Raw genomic sequence first — 16,488 nt, 5'->3', positions numbered from 1 at the left:
AATGTATTTTCATGCTTTCTCCATGCTACATGGCAAATAGTCCTGTGTCTACTCCATTTATTTTCTGTGCTAGATGTGAGTTTGGTTGCTATCTTTGTTTTTACCTAGAGCTTTTTGGCAGCATTTGCATGAGCTACTGAGCATTTGCATTTAAACTCCTGAATCTTTTTTTCCTTATGAATTTATCCTTCATTGTTCAAGGTTTGAAAATGGCACAAGTCTGCCATTTGGTGCAGTTTCGCAATTTAGTGATGTATTTTTTTCCTCCTCTGACTCCTTGAGTACCTTGGTTGAAAAAAATCTTTTCATACAGGACATTTTCCATGGGGTTAAAATGCTTTTTGGAGTGCTAGCAGAATTGGAAATGGGCCGGTCTGGTCTGCCACTGATATATCCTCATATGTCAGAGCAGGTGGCAGCCTTTACCCATTTTAGCTACTGAGGGGGTGCTGTTTATTTGTTTTACCTTTTCATTCATCTCCATTGCAATGTCATGTTTTCCTGTTGTGAGAGACTGTCCAGTGAATGAAACATGCCCATGTGCTCAGGTATAGGGGTTTGTAGACTGCTGGGAGGAGGATTAATAGCAACTTTAAATATTCTTCTGGTTTAAGGTACCTGCAGAAGCTGATTTAACAGTGTTCAGTGTTTGAGTGTGAAAGACAGCTATGGCAGTGCAACATTCAAGCTTTACTGCTTCCTCTGCATCTGTTCTCCCTCAAACAGTTCTCTAAATGCCTCAGTATTAGCCTATCCGTACAATCAAACTTGAAAGATCCCAAACAGAAACATATCTTTTTGTACCTGTAATGGATGTCAGATTTCATTGATTTCATAGACATTGGGGCTGGAAGGGACCTTGTGAGATCGAGTCCAGCCCCCCTGGTACCTGCAGAGATAATTAACCACTTGTAAGAAGTTTAAAAGTGAAGTCCAGGTCCTTTCAAATGCAGTACATGAAATGTCTCCTATTATTTGGGATGGACTTCAAAGTTCATATGTAGGGGAAACGGGCAGACATCTTCCCCTCTCAGCTTCCCACATCATTTCTTCATGGGCCATATGTGGGATATACAGCTGCATATATATATCCTGAGCCTTGGCTGCAGAGAGCAATAGGGTCTCCATGAAGCAGAGCTGGCCTTAGGGGTGGGCAACGTGGGTGACCTCCCAGGGTGCTGTAGTCAGGGGGGTGCCACATGTGCATGCACGCACAAGTGTGAGCAACTTGTGTTCATGGCAGAACTCCTTCCCCTCCACCCGCCCTGAATGGTCTCCGCCCCAGGCAGGAGTAGCAGTGCCCAGCTCAGCCTGCCCCCCAATCCTAGCTGTTGCCCGTCCATCTGCCTGGTGCACCAGGCCACTCTGCCTCCCCACCAGACTATGCCTTGTGCCCCTGCCTGCCTGCCTCTGCCTGTAGCAGCGCCACTGACTTGGGGGGCTGGGAGAAGGGCATACCAGAATACAAGGTCACCCAGGGTGCTGTTTTCCCTAAGACTGGCTCTGCCATGAGGAGCGAGTGTCATGGCTGGGCTAGAGCAGGAGGAGGAAGAAGCAACCCATGAGAAATATTTATTAGGGAGTAAGGAAATAACTGCTGCAGTCAGTGCCTGAGAAGGGAACTGCAGGAAGTAGGTGCAGTGTATAGGCCAGGGACTGAGCTTGCTACTCCTGAAGAGAAGATGATGAGCTACTAGACGAGTGATTCTCAATCAGGGTGCCCTGGCACCATCAATCCAATGGGAGAGCAAGGGACTTTAGATGAGAAACTGCTTGCAACCTTGGGAAGAACTGCAGAAGGAGGGGCACCCTGCACATTTTCTGTCCCTCTGCTGAAGTGTTTATCGGGAGGTGCTCAGGGGTGAGCATCTTAGAGACAATGCACCCACATAGAGAGACGAGAAAACCCAGGGATCTGGTTGTCTTAGGTGTTAAGGTTGAGAACCTTATGTGTATCTGGAACAAGGGCCTCCCTCAGCCATGTGAATCCCAACTGTCCCTAAAGGGTAAGGGGCATACCATGCTCACCCTCTGTCTGACTGTCCCTAGAGATCAGGTAGTGAGAAGTGAAATCACCAGAGGCATAATTATTCATGTGAATTGAGGGTTATTACTTCTAATCAGGCTCTTAATTTATCTTTCTTACAAAGACATTGAAATGCACACAAATATACAGAACAAAACATACCATGTGGTGTGGAGTTCCATGTATGATTCTAAAACAAATTATTTAATGAGTTAATTTGCAGAGAACCCCAAGTCTCGCCCTAAACATTGAATAAACACTTTGCTTTAGTGGTGGCATGAAAGGCATTGCTTTGACAGCCTGATGAGTTCTCTCAAGTGCTGTCATCGTACAAGATGGCAACCTGCATTGCTGGTACAAGTAGCAGAGGTAACTCTATAGGGCAGCTCCTTTCTGGCATAGGCTTCTAACAAATTGCCTTCCCAGCCTACCTGAAGCCTAACTGGGAGAACTTTCTATAAAGCAGTGTTTCCTGGACTTGTGATACTTGGGGTGCACTTTTTTTTTCTCCCCTCTGGATTAAAATTGGTGGTATACTTCACTCTTGCATCTGAAAAGAGATGGGGTTGTGTATATTTCAAGACGTATAACATATTGCATTCCCCTGCCAGAGGAAATCAGACTAGTGCTCAGATGTACTGTTAAAAACCAACATCAATACATCTTTAAGCAAAAGATTAATCTCCGTACCAGTAGTTCTTAACATTTTTAGCCTCAAGGACCCCTCCATAACTTTTCTGGATTTTGTGGCACCCCATTTGAAAATCACTGGGAGACATTTACATTCAGAAAACATATGGAGGGGGGCCTTGAGGCTATAAATAATGAGCATTACTCATGTAGCTATTGCCACTTAAGGGTGGTGGGGGCAGGACTTCACCCTGCTGTGTCCTGCTCTTTCCACACTCTGCCTCCTCCTGACCCCTGTTTTGTACCTTAAGGGGCAAGGGCAGCCCCCAGCTGCTGAAGCTGCTCCTGAAAAGTCTCCCAGGTCCTTCTGCTGGCGCTGGGAGTGTGGAAGGAGTGGAGGGGACACGTCAGGTACGAAGTGTGGCTTTGTCTGTGCATCTGCCCGCAGCTGAGCATGCTCCTGTGAGCATGGGGCAGGGGGTGCTGGCATGGGCTGCCTGGGTGGTGGAGGAGGGAGAGGGAAGGCAACAGCAGTGGTAGCAGTCCCCATAGAAGTAACTTTAGGCATTGTTGGAGTAGCTGGGGTAGGCACGGGATGTGCAGACAACTTTAATTCTGGCATTTTAAAACTGAATGTTTAATTTTATAACCTTTCCATTGTTCTTTAAATGTATTTTATGTGGAATTTTATATATGGTATTTTATATTTCTGTGCTTATATAATTTATATATGGACCGAGGAAGATTTACTGAGGTATAGGAAGTAAGTACTTTGAAAGAATGCACAACTGGTAGCAAAAATAGGCTGCAGTGTTGATCAGCCATTGCCATAGACTTTGCAAGTAGGTTACTTGTGAGACTATAGTAGAATACTGGTATCAGGATTCTTGGGGTTCTGTTACTGTTTTTGGGAACAGAGTATGGTCTAGGGGCTACAAAGAATATGATGAAACATAGCTTTGGAACATTCATTCATTGTGAAAGAGAGTGTGGCTGAATAAATGGAACGTGCTAGAGTGGAAAATCAAGTTCTAAATGCAGTTCTCCATAATAAGACTTCCTGCAATGTTTTAGTTGCTTTATTTGGAAAGGGAGGAAGTGATAATTGTTGGTCCCCAAGGTAATGGGTATGAATCTGTAGTCAATAATAAGCATTTTGGAGTGTAGAGAATATCAACATCTCTCAGTAGAAGAGATGAGCCAACGGCTGTGATCTCTTGACCATTGGCTCTGTATGCCTAACTCTAGGCAAAAGTATATTCTATTGGGGGAGGATCTTTCTTTCAACAATTAGTGTGATTTATGTAACAGATTAATAAATATGATTGTTGAGTGTGAGAGAGTCGCACGTGATGCATAAAAGTTGATAAGTCTGATTTAAAAAAAATAAAATCTTGTAACGTGGAGAATTCATTGAGATGCATGCATGGTAGTACAGTTAAAAAGTCTGACAATGCAAGCATCCCTAAATACTAATCACTAGTAGCTATTTAGATTGCAAAATCTTCAGGGAAGATACTATCTTGTGTTGTGTTCAGTGTCTAACTCTCCTTTTGGTTGGAGTTTCTAGATGCTCCTGTGAAATAAATAATAAAATAAAATTATAATAATACAACATTTCATTGCTTTTAGGATATTCTCCTGTGATGAATGTTAAATTAGGCCCCTGTTCTTCAAGGATGGGGTTTTCAAAAGCACTCAGTATTGGCCTACCTCTTATTCAGTTGAAGTTGATGCATGGGACCAGGCTTGGGCCAATGTTAAGAACCGTTAAAGGGTCCCCCACAAACGGCAAGCAACTCACAAGTAGGGCTGTGCAAAATTTTGATGAGTGTTTAGTTTTGAAGCTGTTTTGATGTGTTTCAAGGTCAAAAAAGTAAAATTGAGATGATACAAAAGGCTTCAAAACAGCTTTGAAATGAAATGAGGGCACTTGAAACATTTTAAAAGTTTCAAAACATTTCAAGTTTTGAAGCAGCCTGGTGGCGGGAGGACACCAGCCCCATGGAGCTCAGCCTGGTGGCGGGAGGCAGCGGGAGAGCCAGTGGCAGAGCTGGTCTGAGCACAGTACTGGTTCTGAGTGCAGCCCTGGCCAGTGGCTCTCCCTCACCTCCCACCGCCAGGCTTAGCTCCATGGGGCTGTGGAATCTCCCACCGTTGGACTGTGCTCACTAGGGCTGCATTCCGAGAGGCTCTGCCACTGGCTTTCCCTCCGTTTCCCGCCACCGGGTTGAGCTCTGTTGGGCTGGCATTGCTGCTTGGAGCACAGCCCTGGTTCTGAGCACAGCCTGGTGGCTGGAGGCTCTGCAGCCCCATGGAGCTGAGCCTGGTGGTGGGAGGCAGGGGAGAGCCAGGGCTGTGCTCCAACTGGCTTCGCCAGCCCCACGTAGCTGATCCTGGTGGGAGGAGGCGGGAGAGCCAGGGTTGCGCTCTGACCAGCTCTGCCAGCCTCACAGAGCTCAACCTGCCCTCCCAGCACTGCCAGACTCCTCCCAGGGGTGCAGGACCCCAGATCTGCATGCAGATGACAGGAGGCTGTCACTGCTGCCTGGGGCCAGCGGCAGCAGCAGTCTTCCCAGCACCGGGCGCGGGCTGCACCCAGCGCCAGCTGCAGGCACCAGCAGCAGCCTCTTGTCATCCTGAGCACAGATCCAGGGTAGCTCACCCCTGGGAGGAGTCTGGCACAGCCCTCCTGGGGGAGCGGGCCCCCAGATCTGCGTGAGGGATGACAGGAGGCTGCTGCTGCTGGCAAGTGACACGAGTTTTGCTTGTCAGCACCTTGAGGTGCAGTTTCCCAGAAACCCCTGCACATATCTCCTTGAAACTTGGCAGGCTTTATGCCCTCAGAAGGGGATACCACCCCTGCAATTTTCATCCAAATCATGCAAGAAATTACAGTTATAGGCATTTTCATGATTCCCTTTTATAGCGTATGGGCGAAACGTGGAAACAATGAAACAGTTTCGACGAAACAGAACAGTGCTTCAAAATCAAATGAAACACTGTTTCTTTGAAATGGCAAGTCGAAACAACATGGTGCTGTTTTGCAGAGCCCTCCTCACAAGCCCTACTCACTTTTTCGAGATGTTCCAGCATATCCAACTGTTTTTGGTCAAGTTTCTTTAAGTCAGGGAGAAAGGAAGCTTGTGTTCTGTTGGGTTCACTGAAGGAAGATGAATAGCTTTCCAGATATTCTAGGTAGGACCTTTCAGGAAATTTGTGTGAAGAGAAAGCACTGGGGTAGTAGTAGGATTAGTAGTTTATTTACAGCTTTCACCAAAAAATACAATAAAAAGAAAAAATAAACATTATATAAAAATAAACAACAGTTATATAACTTGTTTTGCTAAAATCATGTAGTAAGGCTATCCATTCACCAGTTTACACAAATTAAAACAGAGTAGTGTATGATGATAGAATAGAAAAGATAAAATGAAGTGGTAAGCAGTACAACAAAACAGGGGAATTGCATTTGATTTTGGCCCTTATTCTTTGTGCAAGTAATGCAGATACCGAAGGAGTATAGGGTAGGCTCCAATTTGTTAGAGAGAAGCCAATTTTTTTTCCCCTTCATTAGCCCAGCATTTAAAATTTCCCAATTAATAGAGAGAGCCATTTTCCTCTTATTTCTCCATAGAATTAACAAGACCACAAATATTCCCACAAAAACATACCATATTTACTTAAATTTAGGATGAGGTTTTCCCCCTCTATCAGCATGGGGAAAAAGTCACTTGGCTTGCATTCACATACAAGAAAACCTCATAAAACACATTGTCTGTCATTTAAACTGCTGCCCAAAACAGCATGCGCTCAGTAATGGAAACCTGCTATGAAGTTGATTAAATACAGCCAACTATGATAACTATTACAAAACATATGGCCTGTAGTGGACAAACATACTGATGGGAAGCATGTGTGTGTGTGTGTCTTGAAAACAAACAAACATGGACAAGTATTCTCCCTGCAGCAGACTGGTACCAGGCCTAGAGGTACTGCAATACTAGGCTAGCACCAAGAAGGCTAGAGCCATCCTGGACACATTCCCATTGGTGACAAAAATGCTATAGTTGAGTTACTGGTGGGAACCTAGCACAAAGGTAGCTTAGTGAAGCCTATTTGAATGATTGATATATATATGTCTATATAGATATATATATGGTAGTGTCCATTGAGTGCAGTCCTTTCAGCGCTGGTGCTTTTCCACTCCCAGTGAGCCAGTGCACTGCATACATTTGACTTCCTCTTCACTCCCCCAGCTAAGCTGCATGTTTCTTTCCCATTTCCAATGATTTCTGTTTCTTCATCAGTCTTAAATGTTTGGCAAACATCATCAAAGGGAGCCCCAGGCAATTCACCCCAAATCCCTCTGTTGCCCCCTCTCTTAGCCTGTCACATATGATTAGTGTAGCCCTGTCCTCCATGAGGTGGACCAAATTGCCCTGTGCCTCACCTGCATATACATTTTTGGAGGATCTCGGGACTCATGACAAGAACATCTAGTTCTAGATGTTCTTGGGGGCTAATTAGTCATGGATCCTTTGGGCCAGGGTACACACACATACTGAGCAGTGCTGAGCTATGAGGTCACCATGCCTTGAAAAGCTGTTGACTTTGCGGGGGCCCAGGTCAATTAACTATACAGTAAATCATGACTAATATCATGCATAGTTTGCCCTATACATAGGTAGGTATGAATGTGCTTTTTAAGAGCTTATAGAGTATCTGTGATGAAGCTTATAGCAGTTTTAAAGCACATAAAATGCATCAGCTCTGGATGGGCTGAGTCTATGTAGCTATATGCAAATTGCTATAAGCATATTTATTTTAAAGTCTAGTGTTTTCAGATTTGCTCCTGTCTGCCATGTGGTTAGGGAGAGCAGGATGTGATGTAAGAGGGGTGGGGGAGTGTATTGCAAATAAATGCAGGGAGGGGCAGAGGACTAGGGGGCTACCAACCCCTCCCGATTTATTTTCTCTGCTGTAACAAATTCAAGGCATACCAATAATTAGATTCTATACTTGGAAAATTATAACAAATTTATAATTTTTCTATATACAGAATCTTGTTATTATGGGGGGCCCTCTTAAAGTCAGGGTCATCTTATATTCAAGTAAATAGAACATTTTGTCTGACTGTAGGGTTCAACACCACCTGCCCATGACAACTACAGATCTCATGAGACCAGTGGTCCTCAGAGTTTTGGCCCCATGGGCCAGATGAATGGCACAGGGCTGCTCAGCTAGCTGGTTGTGTCATCCCTGTGCGGTGGCTGGCTGGCTGTGGCACAGCTGGTTCTGTCATCCCTGTGTGGGGGGTTGGCCCTGGGTCCCTGCAATGCCTCCACCTGGCTGGAGCCTGACCCCAGCAAGGTGGAGGCAGTAAGGGGCCCCAGGAGCTCAATCCTGGTGCATGGGGGTTGTGGGGAGACAGTGCAGGACTTTGCACCCACCTCACAGGAGCAAACTCCAGGGCCCTGGCTGTAAAGCATCCCCCCAGCCAAGATCTAGCTCTGGGAGCCCTGTGCTGCCCCTGCCCAGCTGGAATTGGGTTCCATAGCCCCGTGCTGCCCCTGCCTGGCGCTCTTGTGCCAGGATTGAGTCCTGAACACCCAGTCGAATGCACGGCTTGTGGGGCTTGCCAAAAAATCTTTGGGGAGCCTCACAGGCCAGATGACACAGTGCTGGGGGCCAGATCTGGCCTGTAAACTGGATGTTGAATACCCCTGGATTAGGGTGAATCCCAATGTAGTAATGGCTTCTTCTTGTCACGAGGGTATTAGATGCTGGGGCCCTGATCCGGCTAGTTCTAATGCACACGAGTATCTTTATTCTCTTTTGGAATTCAACACGCAGCTCAGGTGTGCAAAGGAACGAACACTTAAAAATTTGAGGCCCTTATTATTGATTAGAAAAAAAATGGGTTTCCGTCATTCTGCTCGCAAGTTCACATGTTGTTTACCTGGTGACAGATACAGGCTAGTTCCTTCTTAACACTTGAAGTAAGCAGATTCAGAGGACCTAACAGTTTTGTGTTTTCCTGAGGAGGTTCTTTTGGCCCGTTCTTTGATTTTTTTCCCCCCCTGTTATAGAGGAAGTAAGTGCTGCTTTGATTGTTTCTTAGTCTGGTCAGTACTCAAGAGGGCTGTAAAACAGCATGTGTGTGTAGGTGAGGCATGCTCACTTATTACCATCACAAGTGACAAGGCACAAACTGTTCTGACAGCTTTGTCAAACTCTTCCTCTGAGTTGGTGTGCACATTGCTTACTGTTTCCTGCCTCAGTTTCCCTGTCCATAAAATAGGATGAAGGCAATGATTTGCCTATCACCTGGGGTGTTAAGTAGGTTGCTTAATATTATTCAGGTGCTTTGAAAACAAAAAGCATTATATAAACAGGCATAACAAAGAGTTTGAGGCCAAGCAGTCATTTTACAAAGAGAATGACGCATTTTGTGTGTTCAGTACAGCGTGCAAAATAAAGATCATATGTATAGTGGTGCACTTAGGTAAAAGGCATGAAAGCTCTGTGCTCTTTTCACAGGTTTGCAATGAGACTGTAAGGAGAAGGAAGGAGAATAAAGGATTATTGTGAAGTGGCAGTAGGCACGCTGCAGGCTAATATAACAAGTCAGCTTGCTTCCATAAAAACCTCCTCAGACAGCTGCAAGGATTCTCATGTATTGGAGTTGGAACATGAAAAAAGAAAAAGACCTGCTGTAAACCTATTGCTGCAATAATCCTTGGTTTTTCCCTCCAGCCAAAGGTAGGGGGGTAGACCTGGTTTGCTGTGGTGTTAAGTCACCTTTGCACTTTATCTTACCTGCAAATCTCAGGTTGGGAATCAAATTGCCATCCTCCTCAGCTGGTTAAGTCACTGTGATCCACCTTGTATTGTTAATGAGATATTGCTAAACCAAGCACAAGGGGAGAATTACTTGTCCTGAGGAAAGAAGAAGGGGGAGGACAATTCTATCCCTCCTCTTCAGGGAACCTGCAAACAATGAGGCAGGAGAGAGCACTCTGATTTTTGAGCACTGGAAACCAAGTTTGATTCTTACTTTGACAGCAATATTTTTAGCCTGTGATTGAAACCATTACAACTTATGGACATTCCAGCAGGTTAATATTTAATTCCCTCTTAAGCATTAAATTTAGCTAGAGCTGGTTTTGGAAAAGAGGACTGCTGTGTTAATAACTCTAATCATTTCCTTTGAACAATGCAAAGTACTGTACATGACTGAAAAGTAAGTTGTGTTTCAACAGTGTATCTTATTACTGTTTTGCAGCACACAGGCATCTACCCATATATATAATTTTACTTAGTTGCCTCTGCTGTTTACAAACTATCCCTCCCCTGCTTGCAATCAAAAAATATTCTATGTGTAACTACCCTTTGTCTGGGTTTTGTGCCTGGATTTCTCTGCTCTACAGGCACTGAGTGCGTGTGCAAGTTGCTTACATTTCTCTTGTGAAGCAGAGCATTAGTACGCTCATCACCATCCTCCAGTCTTGCAGATTGACAGGGTCTGAGCTCTAGTGCAACTTTTCCCCAAGCTCTAACATCAAATATAGCAATCACAACAAGCATTTTCTAACCTCAATCATTAGGAAATGAACCTAATTCCATATGTTCAGGCAGCAAGGAATAGGTCTGTCCCAATACATGGGATTGCACTCTAGCATTGGAAAGAGATCCTTTTCCCTCTGTGCTTTACTTAGGGGGACAACTGCTCAGTAAAACCAACATTTCTCTCCAAGAGTATGAACAAATGATGAAAAATGCACAAGGATTTAGAGCAGCTGAGGCATGGTAACCATCCATTTGCTTGTTTTTACGTCATGGCAAGTGATAATTGAACCAGGGCCACTTAGTCCTGTTACATTCAGGAGTGGGTTGCCCCTATTTAACTTTCATTTGCTGTGGGGAGAGAATTGGGTGAATGGATGGTTACAGTGAATCAGGTCCCCTGTGGTAAGTCCTTGTTCCTGTTAACTCACTGCAAATTTGATCATTTGTTTCTACCCAAAGTTTAGCTACCCCAAGCCAGTGTCTGCCATGTCCAGGTCTTTTTACTAATCGTAAATTACTTAGAGATGTTTATAAAGGACTGCATGAGTGCAAAAAAGAAGAGGGACAAGTAACCTATACTCAGGAGGACAGTATTCATCATTATTATCAGCAATCCCTTGCAGTTGAGTATGATTGCCTTCCAAAATTGCCTTATTTGTGAGTTTGAAAATGGCTGACAAGGCCGGCAGGTTCTACTGCAACTTGAGCATGTGTTTCCATGCAGGGTGGGTGGCTCTGGATTCTTGGTTCAGTCTACGACATGCTGTTTCTGCTGCTTCCTATTTTCTGTTGCCTGTTGTCATTGTGAGGTTTCAAAGTACTGAAATCCTTGCAGCAGACTCTTCCTCCATTTGGGGCAGTTCTGGGCAATAGTCCTGGGCGATAGTCTCCCGCAAGTTGATGTCAATGTTGCATTTATTCAAGTTGGCCCCAATGGATGTCCTTCTTTTGCCCTTCTCTTGAGTGCATGCCTTGACTGAGCTGGGAGAATAAAACTTGCTTCCGAAGTCCGGAGTTGGACATCTGGATGATGTGGCTGACCCAGCAAAGTTGATGTTGGATGATCATTGCCTTGATGCTTGTGATGTTTGCTTGTGAGAGGACACCCGTGTTGGTACTCCTGTCTTCCCACTGGATTTGAAGGATCTTCTGTAGGCAGCATTGATTGTACTTCTTCAGCAACGTGAGGTGTCTCTTGTACACTGTCCATGTCTCAGCTCTATACAGTAAGGAAGGGATCACAGCTGCTTCATAAACCAGGGGCTTGGTTTTGAATCTGATGTTGTGGTCTTCAAACATCCGTTTCCTCAGGCATCCAAAGGCTGCACTTGCACATTTGAGGCAATGTTGGATTTCTTTGCTGATGTCAGCCTTCTGCAAGAGGTAGCTTTTGAGGTATGGAAAATACTCAGTGTTCTCCAGTCTTACCATAGATCTGAATTACCAGAGCTGGGGACTGCTCATTAAGAGCTTGTTTATGGAGGACCTGAAGTTCTGCTTCTGAGTGAGCACAGACTACAGCATCATCAGCATACTGGAGCTTGATGATTGAGGTTGGAGTAGTCTTGGTTTTTGCTCAGAGTTGGCTGAGATTAAAAGAGTTTACCATCCATTCAGTAGTTTAGCTCCATCCCAACTGGAAGCTTGTTGGTGGTAAGATGTAGCATTGTGGTAAGGAATATTAAGAAGACTATTGGAGTCATGACAGCCTTGCTAAACTCCAGGCTTAATTCCAGTCTTAACCTCAGATCTTCAGCAAGTGGAAGGAGATGGTTCAGGGGGGTTCTAGCAATGACTTTCCTGTCGTGGACAGCAAGGTAATGCAGTCAGACCTGTCTCCTTTCTTGAAGATTGTCATGATCATGGTGTCCCTGAGGTCAGCTGGGATTTCCTCATCATTCCAGACCCTTAAGATGAGGGCATGGAGCTGTGATGTAAACTCTCCTCCCCCCGCTTGAAGATTTCAGCAGAGATTCCATCTGCTCCAGATACCTTGTTGTTCTTCATCTGCCTGATGGTTTTTCTCACCTCTGTGACTGGGTGTTGTGGAATGGAATAGAGGACAGCATTAGCACTATGGAGAATGATTGTAGCTTCACTGTATAAGTCTGGGTGCCCAAAGGAGTCTGAAAGCCAAGTCACTCTAGGACACCTTTGTAGAACACTTAGGAGCTTTGAGTCTGTGTAGCCAGTGTGGGAGAAGCCATACCCCGGCCTTCAAGCATGTCTATCTGTGACAAGGGCCCTCAAAATGGGGAACATCTGTATTTCCTTGCAAATCATACCATAACCAACAGGTCATAATGGTTTTTTTAAGTTATTAAATTTTGAGGATGTTTCTTCATAGAGGAACCAGTTACGAACTCAGTTTCAGGTGGAAGGGGCCAGGAGTGGAGGACTAGGGTCGGAGTCATTGCTAAGGCTTTCTAGGACCTGAGGAAAAACTGAATTGCTTCTGGGCCATTTGGAGAAAGAGGTTGGTCCTTATTTAGGTTTCCCTCTGTATATTTAATGCAAATTTTCTCCCCTTACACTATGTAGTTAACTGAGGCTGGCTCTGCCTTTTTGCATCTGCTTCTCAGTAGCCTTTCTTTGCATCTTTTCTGTTTAAATTTCTTTTTCTTGATCGTGGGTGATCAGAGCACAGTGGTTTAGGTGGGATCCTTAACAGTGCCTTGTATGCTGGCATTATTAACATAGTTATTTCTGGAAATACCTTGCCTGATGCACCCTATGTTCTCCATCTTTACTGATAATTTCTCTTGTGGCACTTCCTTGGAGAGCTCATTCATGGAATCCAGATGGAGTTGACTAGATAAGCGGCTGTCCTGTTGAAGAACATTAGTTTCCTGAGGTGGTGTACTTATTTTCCTTAGAAGCATCTCTACTTTTGGGTGGAGGGATAAAAAGTTCCAGAGCTTTTAGAGAGAGGTTTCCTTCTTTTTAGCCTGTCTGGTCAGCAACTGCTCCCATTCCAGAGAATTTATATGTTCTTGCAGTGGAGCTGATGCAGAGGCAGATGCAGAATCAGAAATGATGCTGGAGAGCTCTGGCCAATGCTGATATCTCTGCAGATGAGTTTTAAGTTGCTGATATGAACAAACTTATTAGTGACCTTTGCACGAAACCGCTAGCCTGGTCCTCAGGGACTAATGGACTAGGAATCACTATCCTCTGGATCAGATCAGATGATGTCACAAAAGGCTTATTTGTGAGGAATTTCTTGATTATGTCCAATGGTTTGAACTTGATCCATTGTCTCACTATCAGGAGACACACCACTGTATACACAGAGAAGCTGGTAATCTATTAAAGCTGCTAATATGAGCATGTTGAACACTTTGGTACGGTATTGCCAGGCATTAACATTTCCACGTTTGGTTTGGCACTCATCCTAAAATCTCTACACTTGTGTTATCTGCCTGCTTTCATGATTGCTCCACAAAAGTGTGATACGATCAAGTCATTTAGCTTTCGGTGCAAGAAAGTAGATAAACATCTCAAGACTAATAGTAAACTCTGTGTATAAAGTCACCCATAAATATATAATTTGTGTTGAGAACCAGACCTCCAGCTCTTAATAGTTCACTTAAGTCATAAAATTGTCCACGTGTATGTCTATAGAGTGTAACTGGTATAGATGTTGGCTGCACGTTTGACTTTTTCAGTAGTAGGTCACACACACAATCATATAAGCACTGGAGGTCATTCTGAGACAGATACTTGAGCTGCGCAATCTCCATGTATTTGTAGAGGCCCAGAGATGCCATCTTGGGAGAGCATCTTGGTGGGAGGTGGGGAGAGACAAGTACACTGTTTGCCTCTGACAACAGAAATGGTTTGACCTAGCTAGGGTCTTTGTAGTCAAGGGCAGGCTGAAGGGGATGCATCAAAGAGGTGGGAGAAAATGAGAAACTCTTTGTGGGAATGGTTTTGGTAAATCTGGTTTTGATTTATACATAATCCAGCCCTTGGGGAAGGTTCCAAGTGGAGTCTCAGATTCCCTGTGATGTTTGCCTCAGTGCAGTTGTCTTCTCAGTGAATCTGGGCTTGTTCCAGATGCATCCCTTCCTAATTACTGAAGGTCTTCCATAACTCACTTTGTTCTATTTCACAGAGTGGCGCTTTGCCACTCTTGATTGTGTTCTCTAGTGACTTGCAGAAGCAGACCAAATGTAGAGTGAGCCTGTAATATTGTTGGTGGGTTTGTTTGTTTGTTTGTTTATTTGTTTGTTTTTAAATGAAAACTCTGATGGTCTTACATGTTTGGTTGATAAACATAATACTTAGGAATTAGTAAAGTATTTTGACTTCCGTCATCCTGAAGCAGGGTTTCAAGAATAGGAAAGAAGTTGTGCCAGTAGAAGCAAGATGGCTATACAAACTCAATGTCACTCGTTCAAATTATTGTCTCCGTGCCATAAATGTACTTACATCTTTTCTCATATGCCAGTATATACAAAGGCCATGTCCTAAGAGATTTATGTTTGGCTCGGACCAGGTGATACACAGGATCACAATGCATGTTTGAGAAGGTGCAGAAATATTTTTAATGAGGGAATTTGTGTAAAAATATTTCACAAAAGATGTGTGTTTAAACTAATATGAATAGGGGACTCATGCATGGTAAATGAGAGGCTGCTGTGAGCATGAGAAGTGACAGAAATGCAAAGAGCAAAGCTAAGATGAGGAGGAAAAGGAAGAAGAATTGTCCCAAACATCAGAAGTGAGATGGGTACCCATAAATGCATCAGGTAAAAGACAGTCAGTGAAGGGATTCAGGGGGAATGCTGACATGGTCAGTGTGACAGGAGAAAAGGAAGATTTTTGACACCTAAGGATCTTATTGTATTGACTGATCCATCATGATTATGCAGCAAATTTTGTGATGACCAGGAATGGTGCGGTGAAGAAGTATAAACTCTCTTTAGATAATACTTCTGTGATATTCAAACGCAAGGTGCTGTTATTTCAAATGATTGTGTTCAACCTCTGTGGTAAGATCTAATCTTATACAACAAAATGTTTGTAAGCACACACTTGTTTTGTCATGATTTGAAACCTAAATAACACCCTGTATTGTTCTATTTTAAAAAAGAAGATAAATCCAGTGCTGGTCTGATCTTGTGCTAACCCACTGCCATTAAGTTTTATGACCTGAGGTCATGTTAATCCCCAGTGGTCATGTAGTTACTATAGTTTCACTGATAGAACAAGGTTTACACACTGAAAAGTGATGAAGTGAAGCTGATCCTGAAAATGCAGCATCTGTTTCTAGCATAGATAATTATGGATGTCTGCTTGGGCTTTTCCTTTCCCCTTTGGTGAACAGATTAATCTTCTCTCTGTCAAGCAACACTCCTTTAAATTTACAAATGAAGAATAAGGCTGAGTATACTCCTCAGATTTTGCTGAAGTTCTGGACTTTGCACATCTTTAGAGTTGAATACAGAAACGTGCTATTTGCAAAAAATCCTCCCCTTGCTACAGGAAAAAAAATTGTGTTGGTAATGACATGCAGAAGTACTCTGCGAGTTAGGCTCTTCAGTGCCCTGGTTAGTAGAATTGAAAGAATGAATTGATGAAAATTTTTAGTAGACCTGGTGGGTGGAACATGGGATTGGGAGTAAATAGTTCTGCATTTTTTACACAGTTCTGCTACTTTCTTGCTGTATGACCTTAGACAAATGAGTTAACCTCTGTCTGCTTCCATTTTCCTTTCTGTAAAATGGGAATAAAGATCTTTTCCCATTTCTTGAAAAGTGTTTAGAAATCCTTAGTTGGACAAAGAAAGCGAAGTGGTAATTATTAATTGTACTGTATTTATTTCTTTGGGGTCAGAAAAGGAATCACTGTCCAAACTGACATTTGGACCTGCCAGTTGCTGTCTGCCATTCTAGCTTTCAAACAACCAAACTAAACTTTTTCACATTTATTCATTAATAATGAATAATTTTTTTGTCATGCAGATAAATGTTGGCATAAGCTTTCAGTGCCAGGAGCTGTCACTTAGTATATACTAGTACATACAGTGACTACAGCAGTTACGGCGCATCTACACCTTATTGGATGATGCAACAGATTGCCATTTTGAAAATATGATGTACTGGTTTGCATTCTAGTTGGAACACTGCAGTATTGCCTTGCTGTCACGTGTATTAAGCCCCCCCATTTTAAAATGGCTATGGGGGCACTCTAACGAAAGCTGATCGAATGAGCTTTAGTTAAAGCACCTCCATAGTGAATGCTTTAATTAGAGT

General features: G+C 43.6%; 1 long non-coding RNA gene and 1 pseudogene across 2 annotated transcripts in view; one reads left to right on the top strand and one right to left on the bottom strand.

Moving 5' to 3' along the window:
* LOC109282170 (uncharacterized) overlaps positions 1-16,488 on the top strand; it is a 357,724-nt gene that overhangs the window by 51,149 nt on the left and 290,087 nt on the right. The gene's annotated exons all lie outside the window — the stretch shown is intronic.
* LOC102560088 (serine/threonine-protein phosphatase 6 catalytic subunit-like) lies at positions 13,212-13,998 on the bottom strand (annotated as a pseudogene).

The sequence above is a fragment of the Alligator mississippiensis genome, chromosome 1, assembly GCF_030867095.1.
Source record: "Alligator mississippiensis isolate rAllMis1 chromosome 1, rAllMis1, whole genome shotgun sequence".
NCBI classification, from domain to species: Eukaryota; Metazoa; Chordata; order Crocodylia; family Alligatoridae; genus Alligator; species Alligator mississippiensis.
This window is presented reverse-complemented; position numbering and strand designations above follow the sequence as displayed.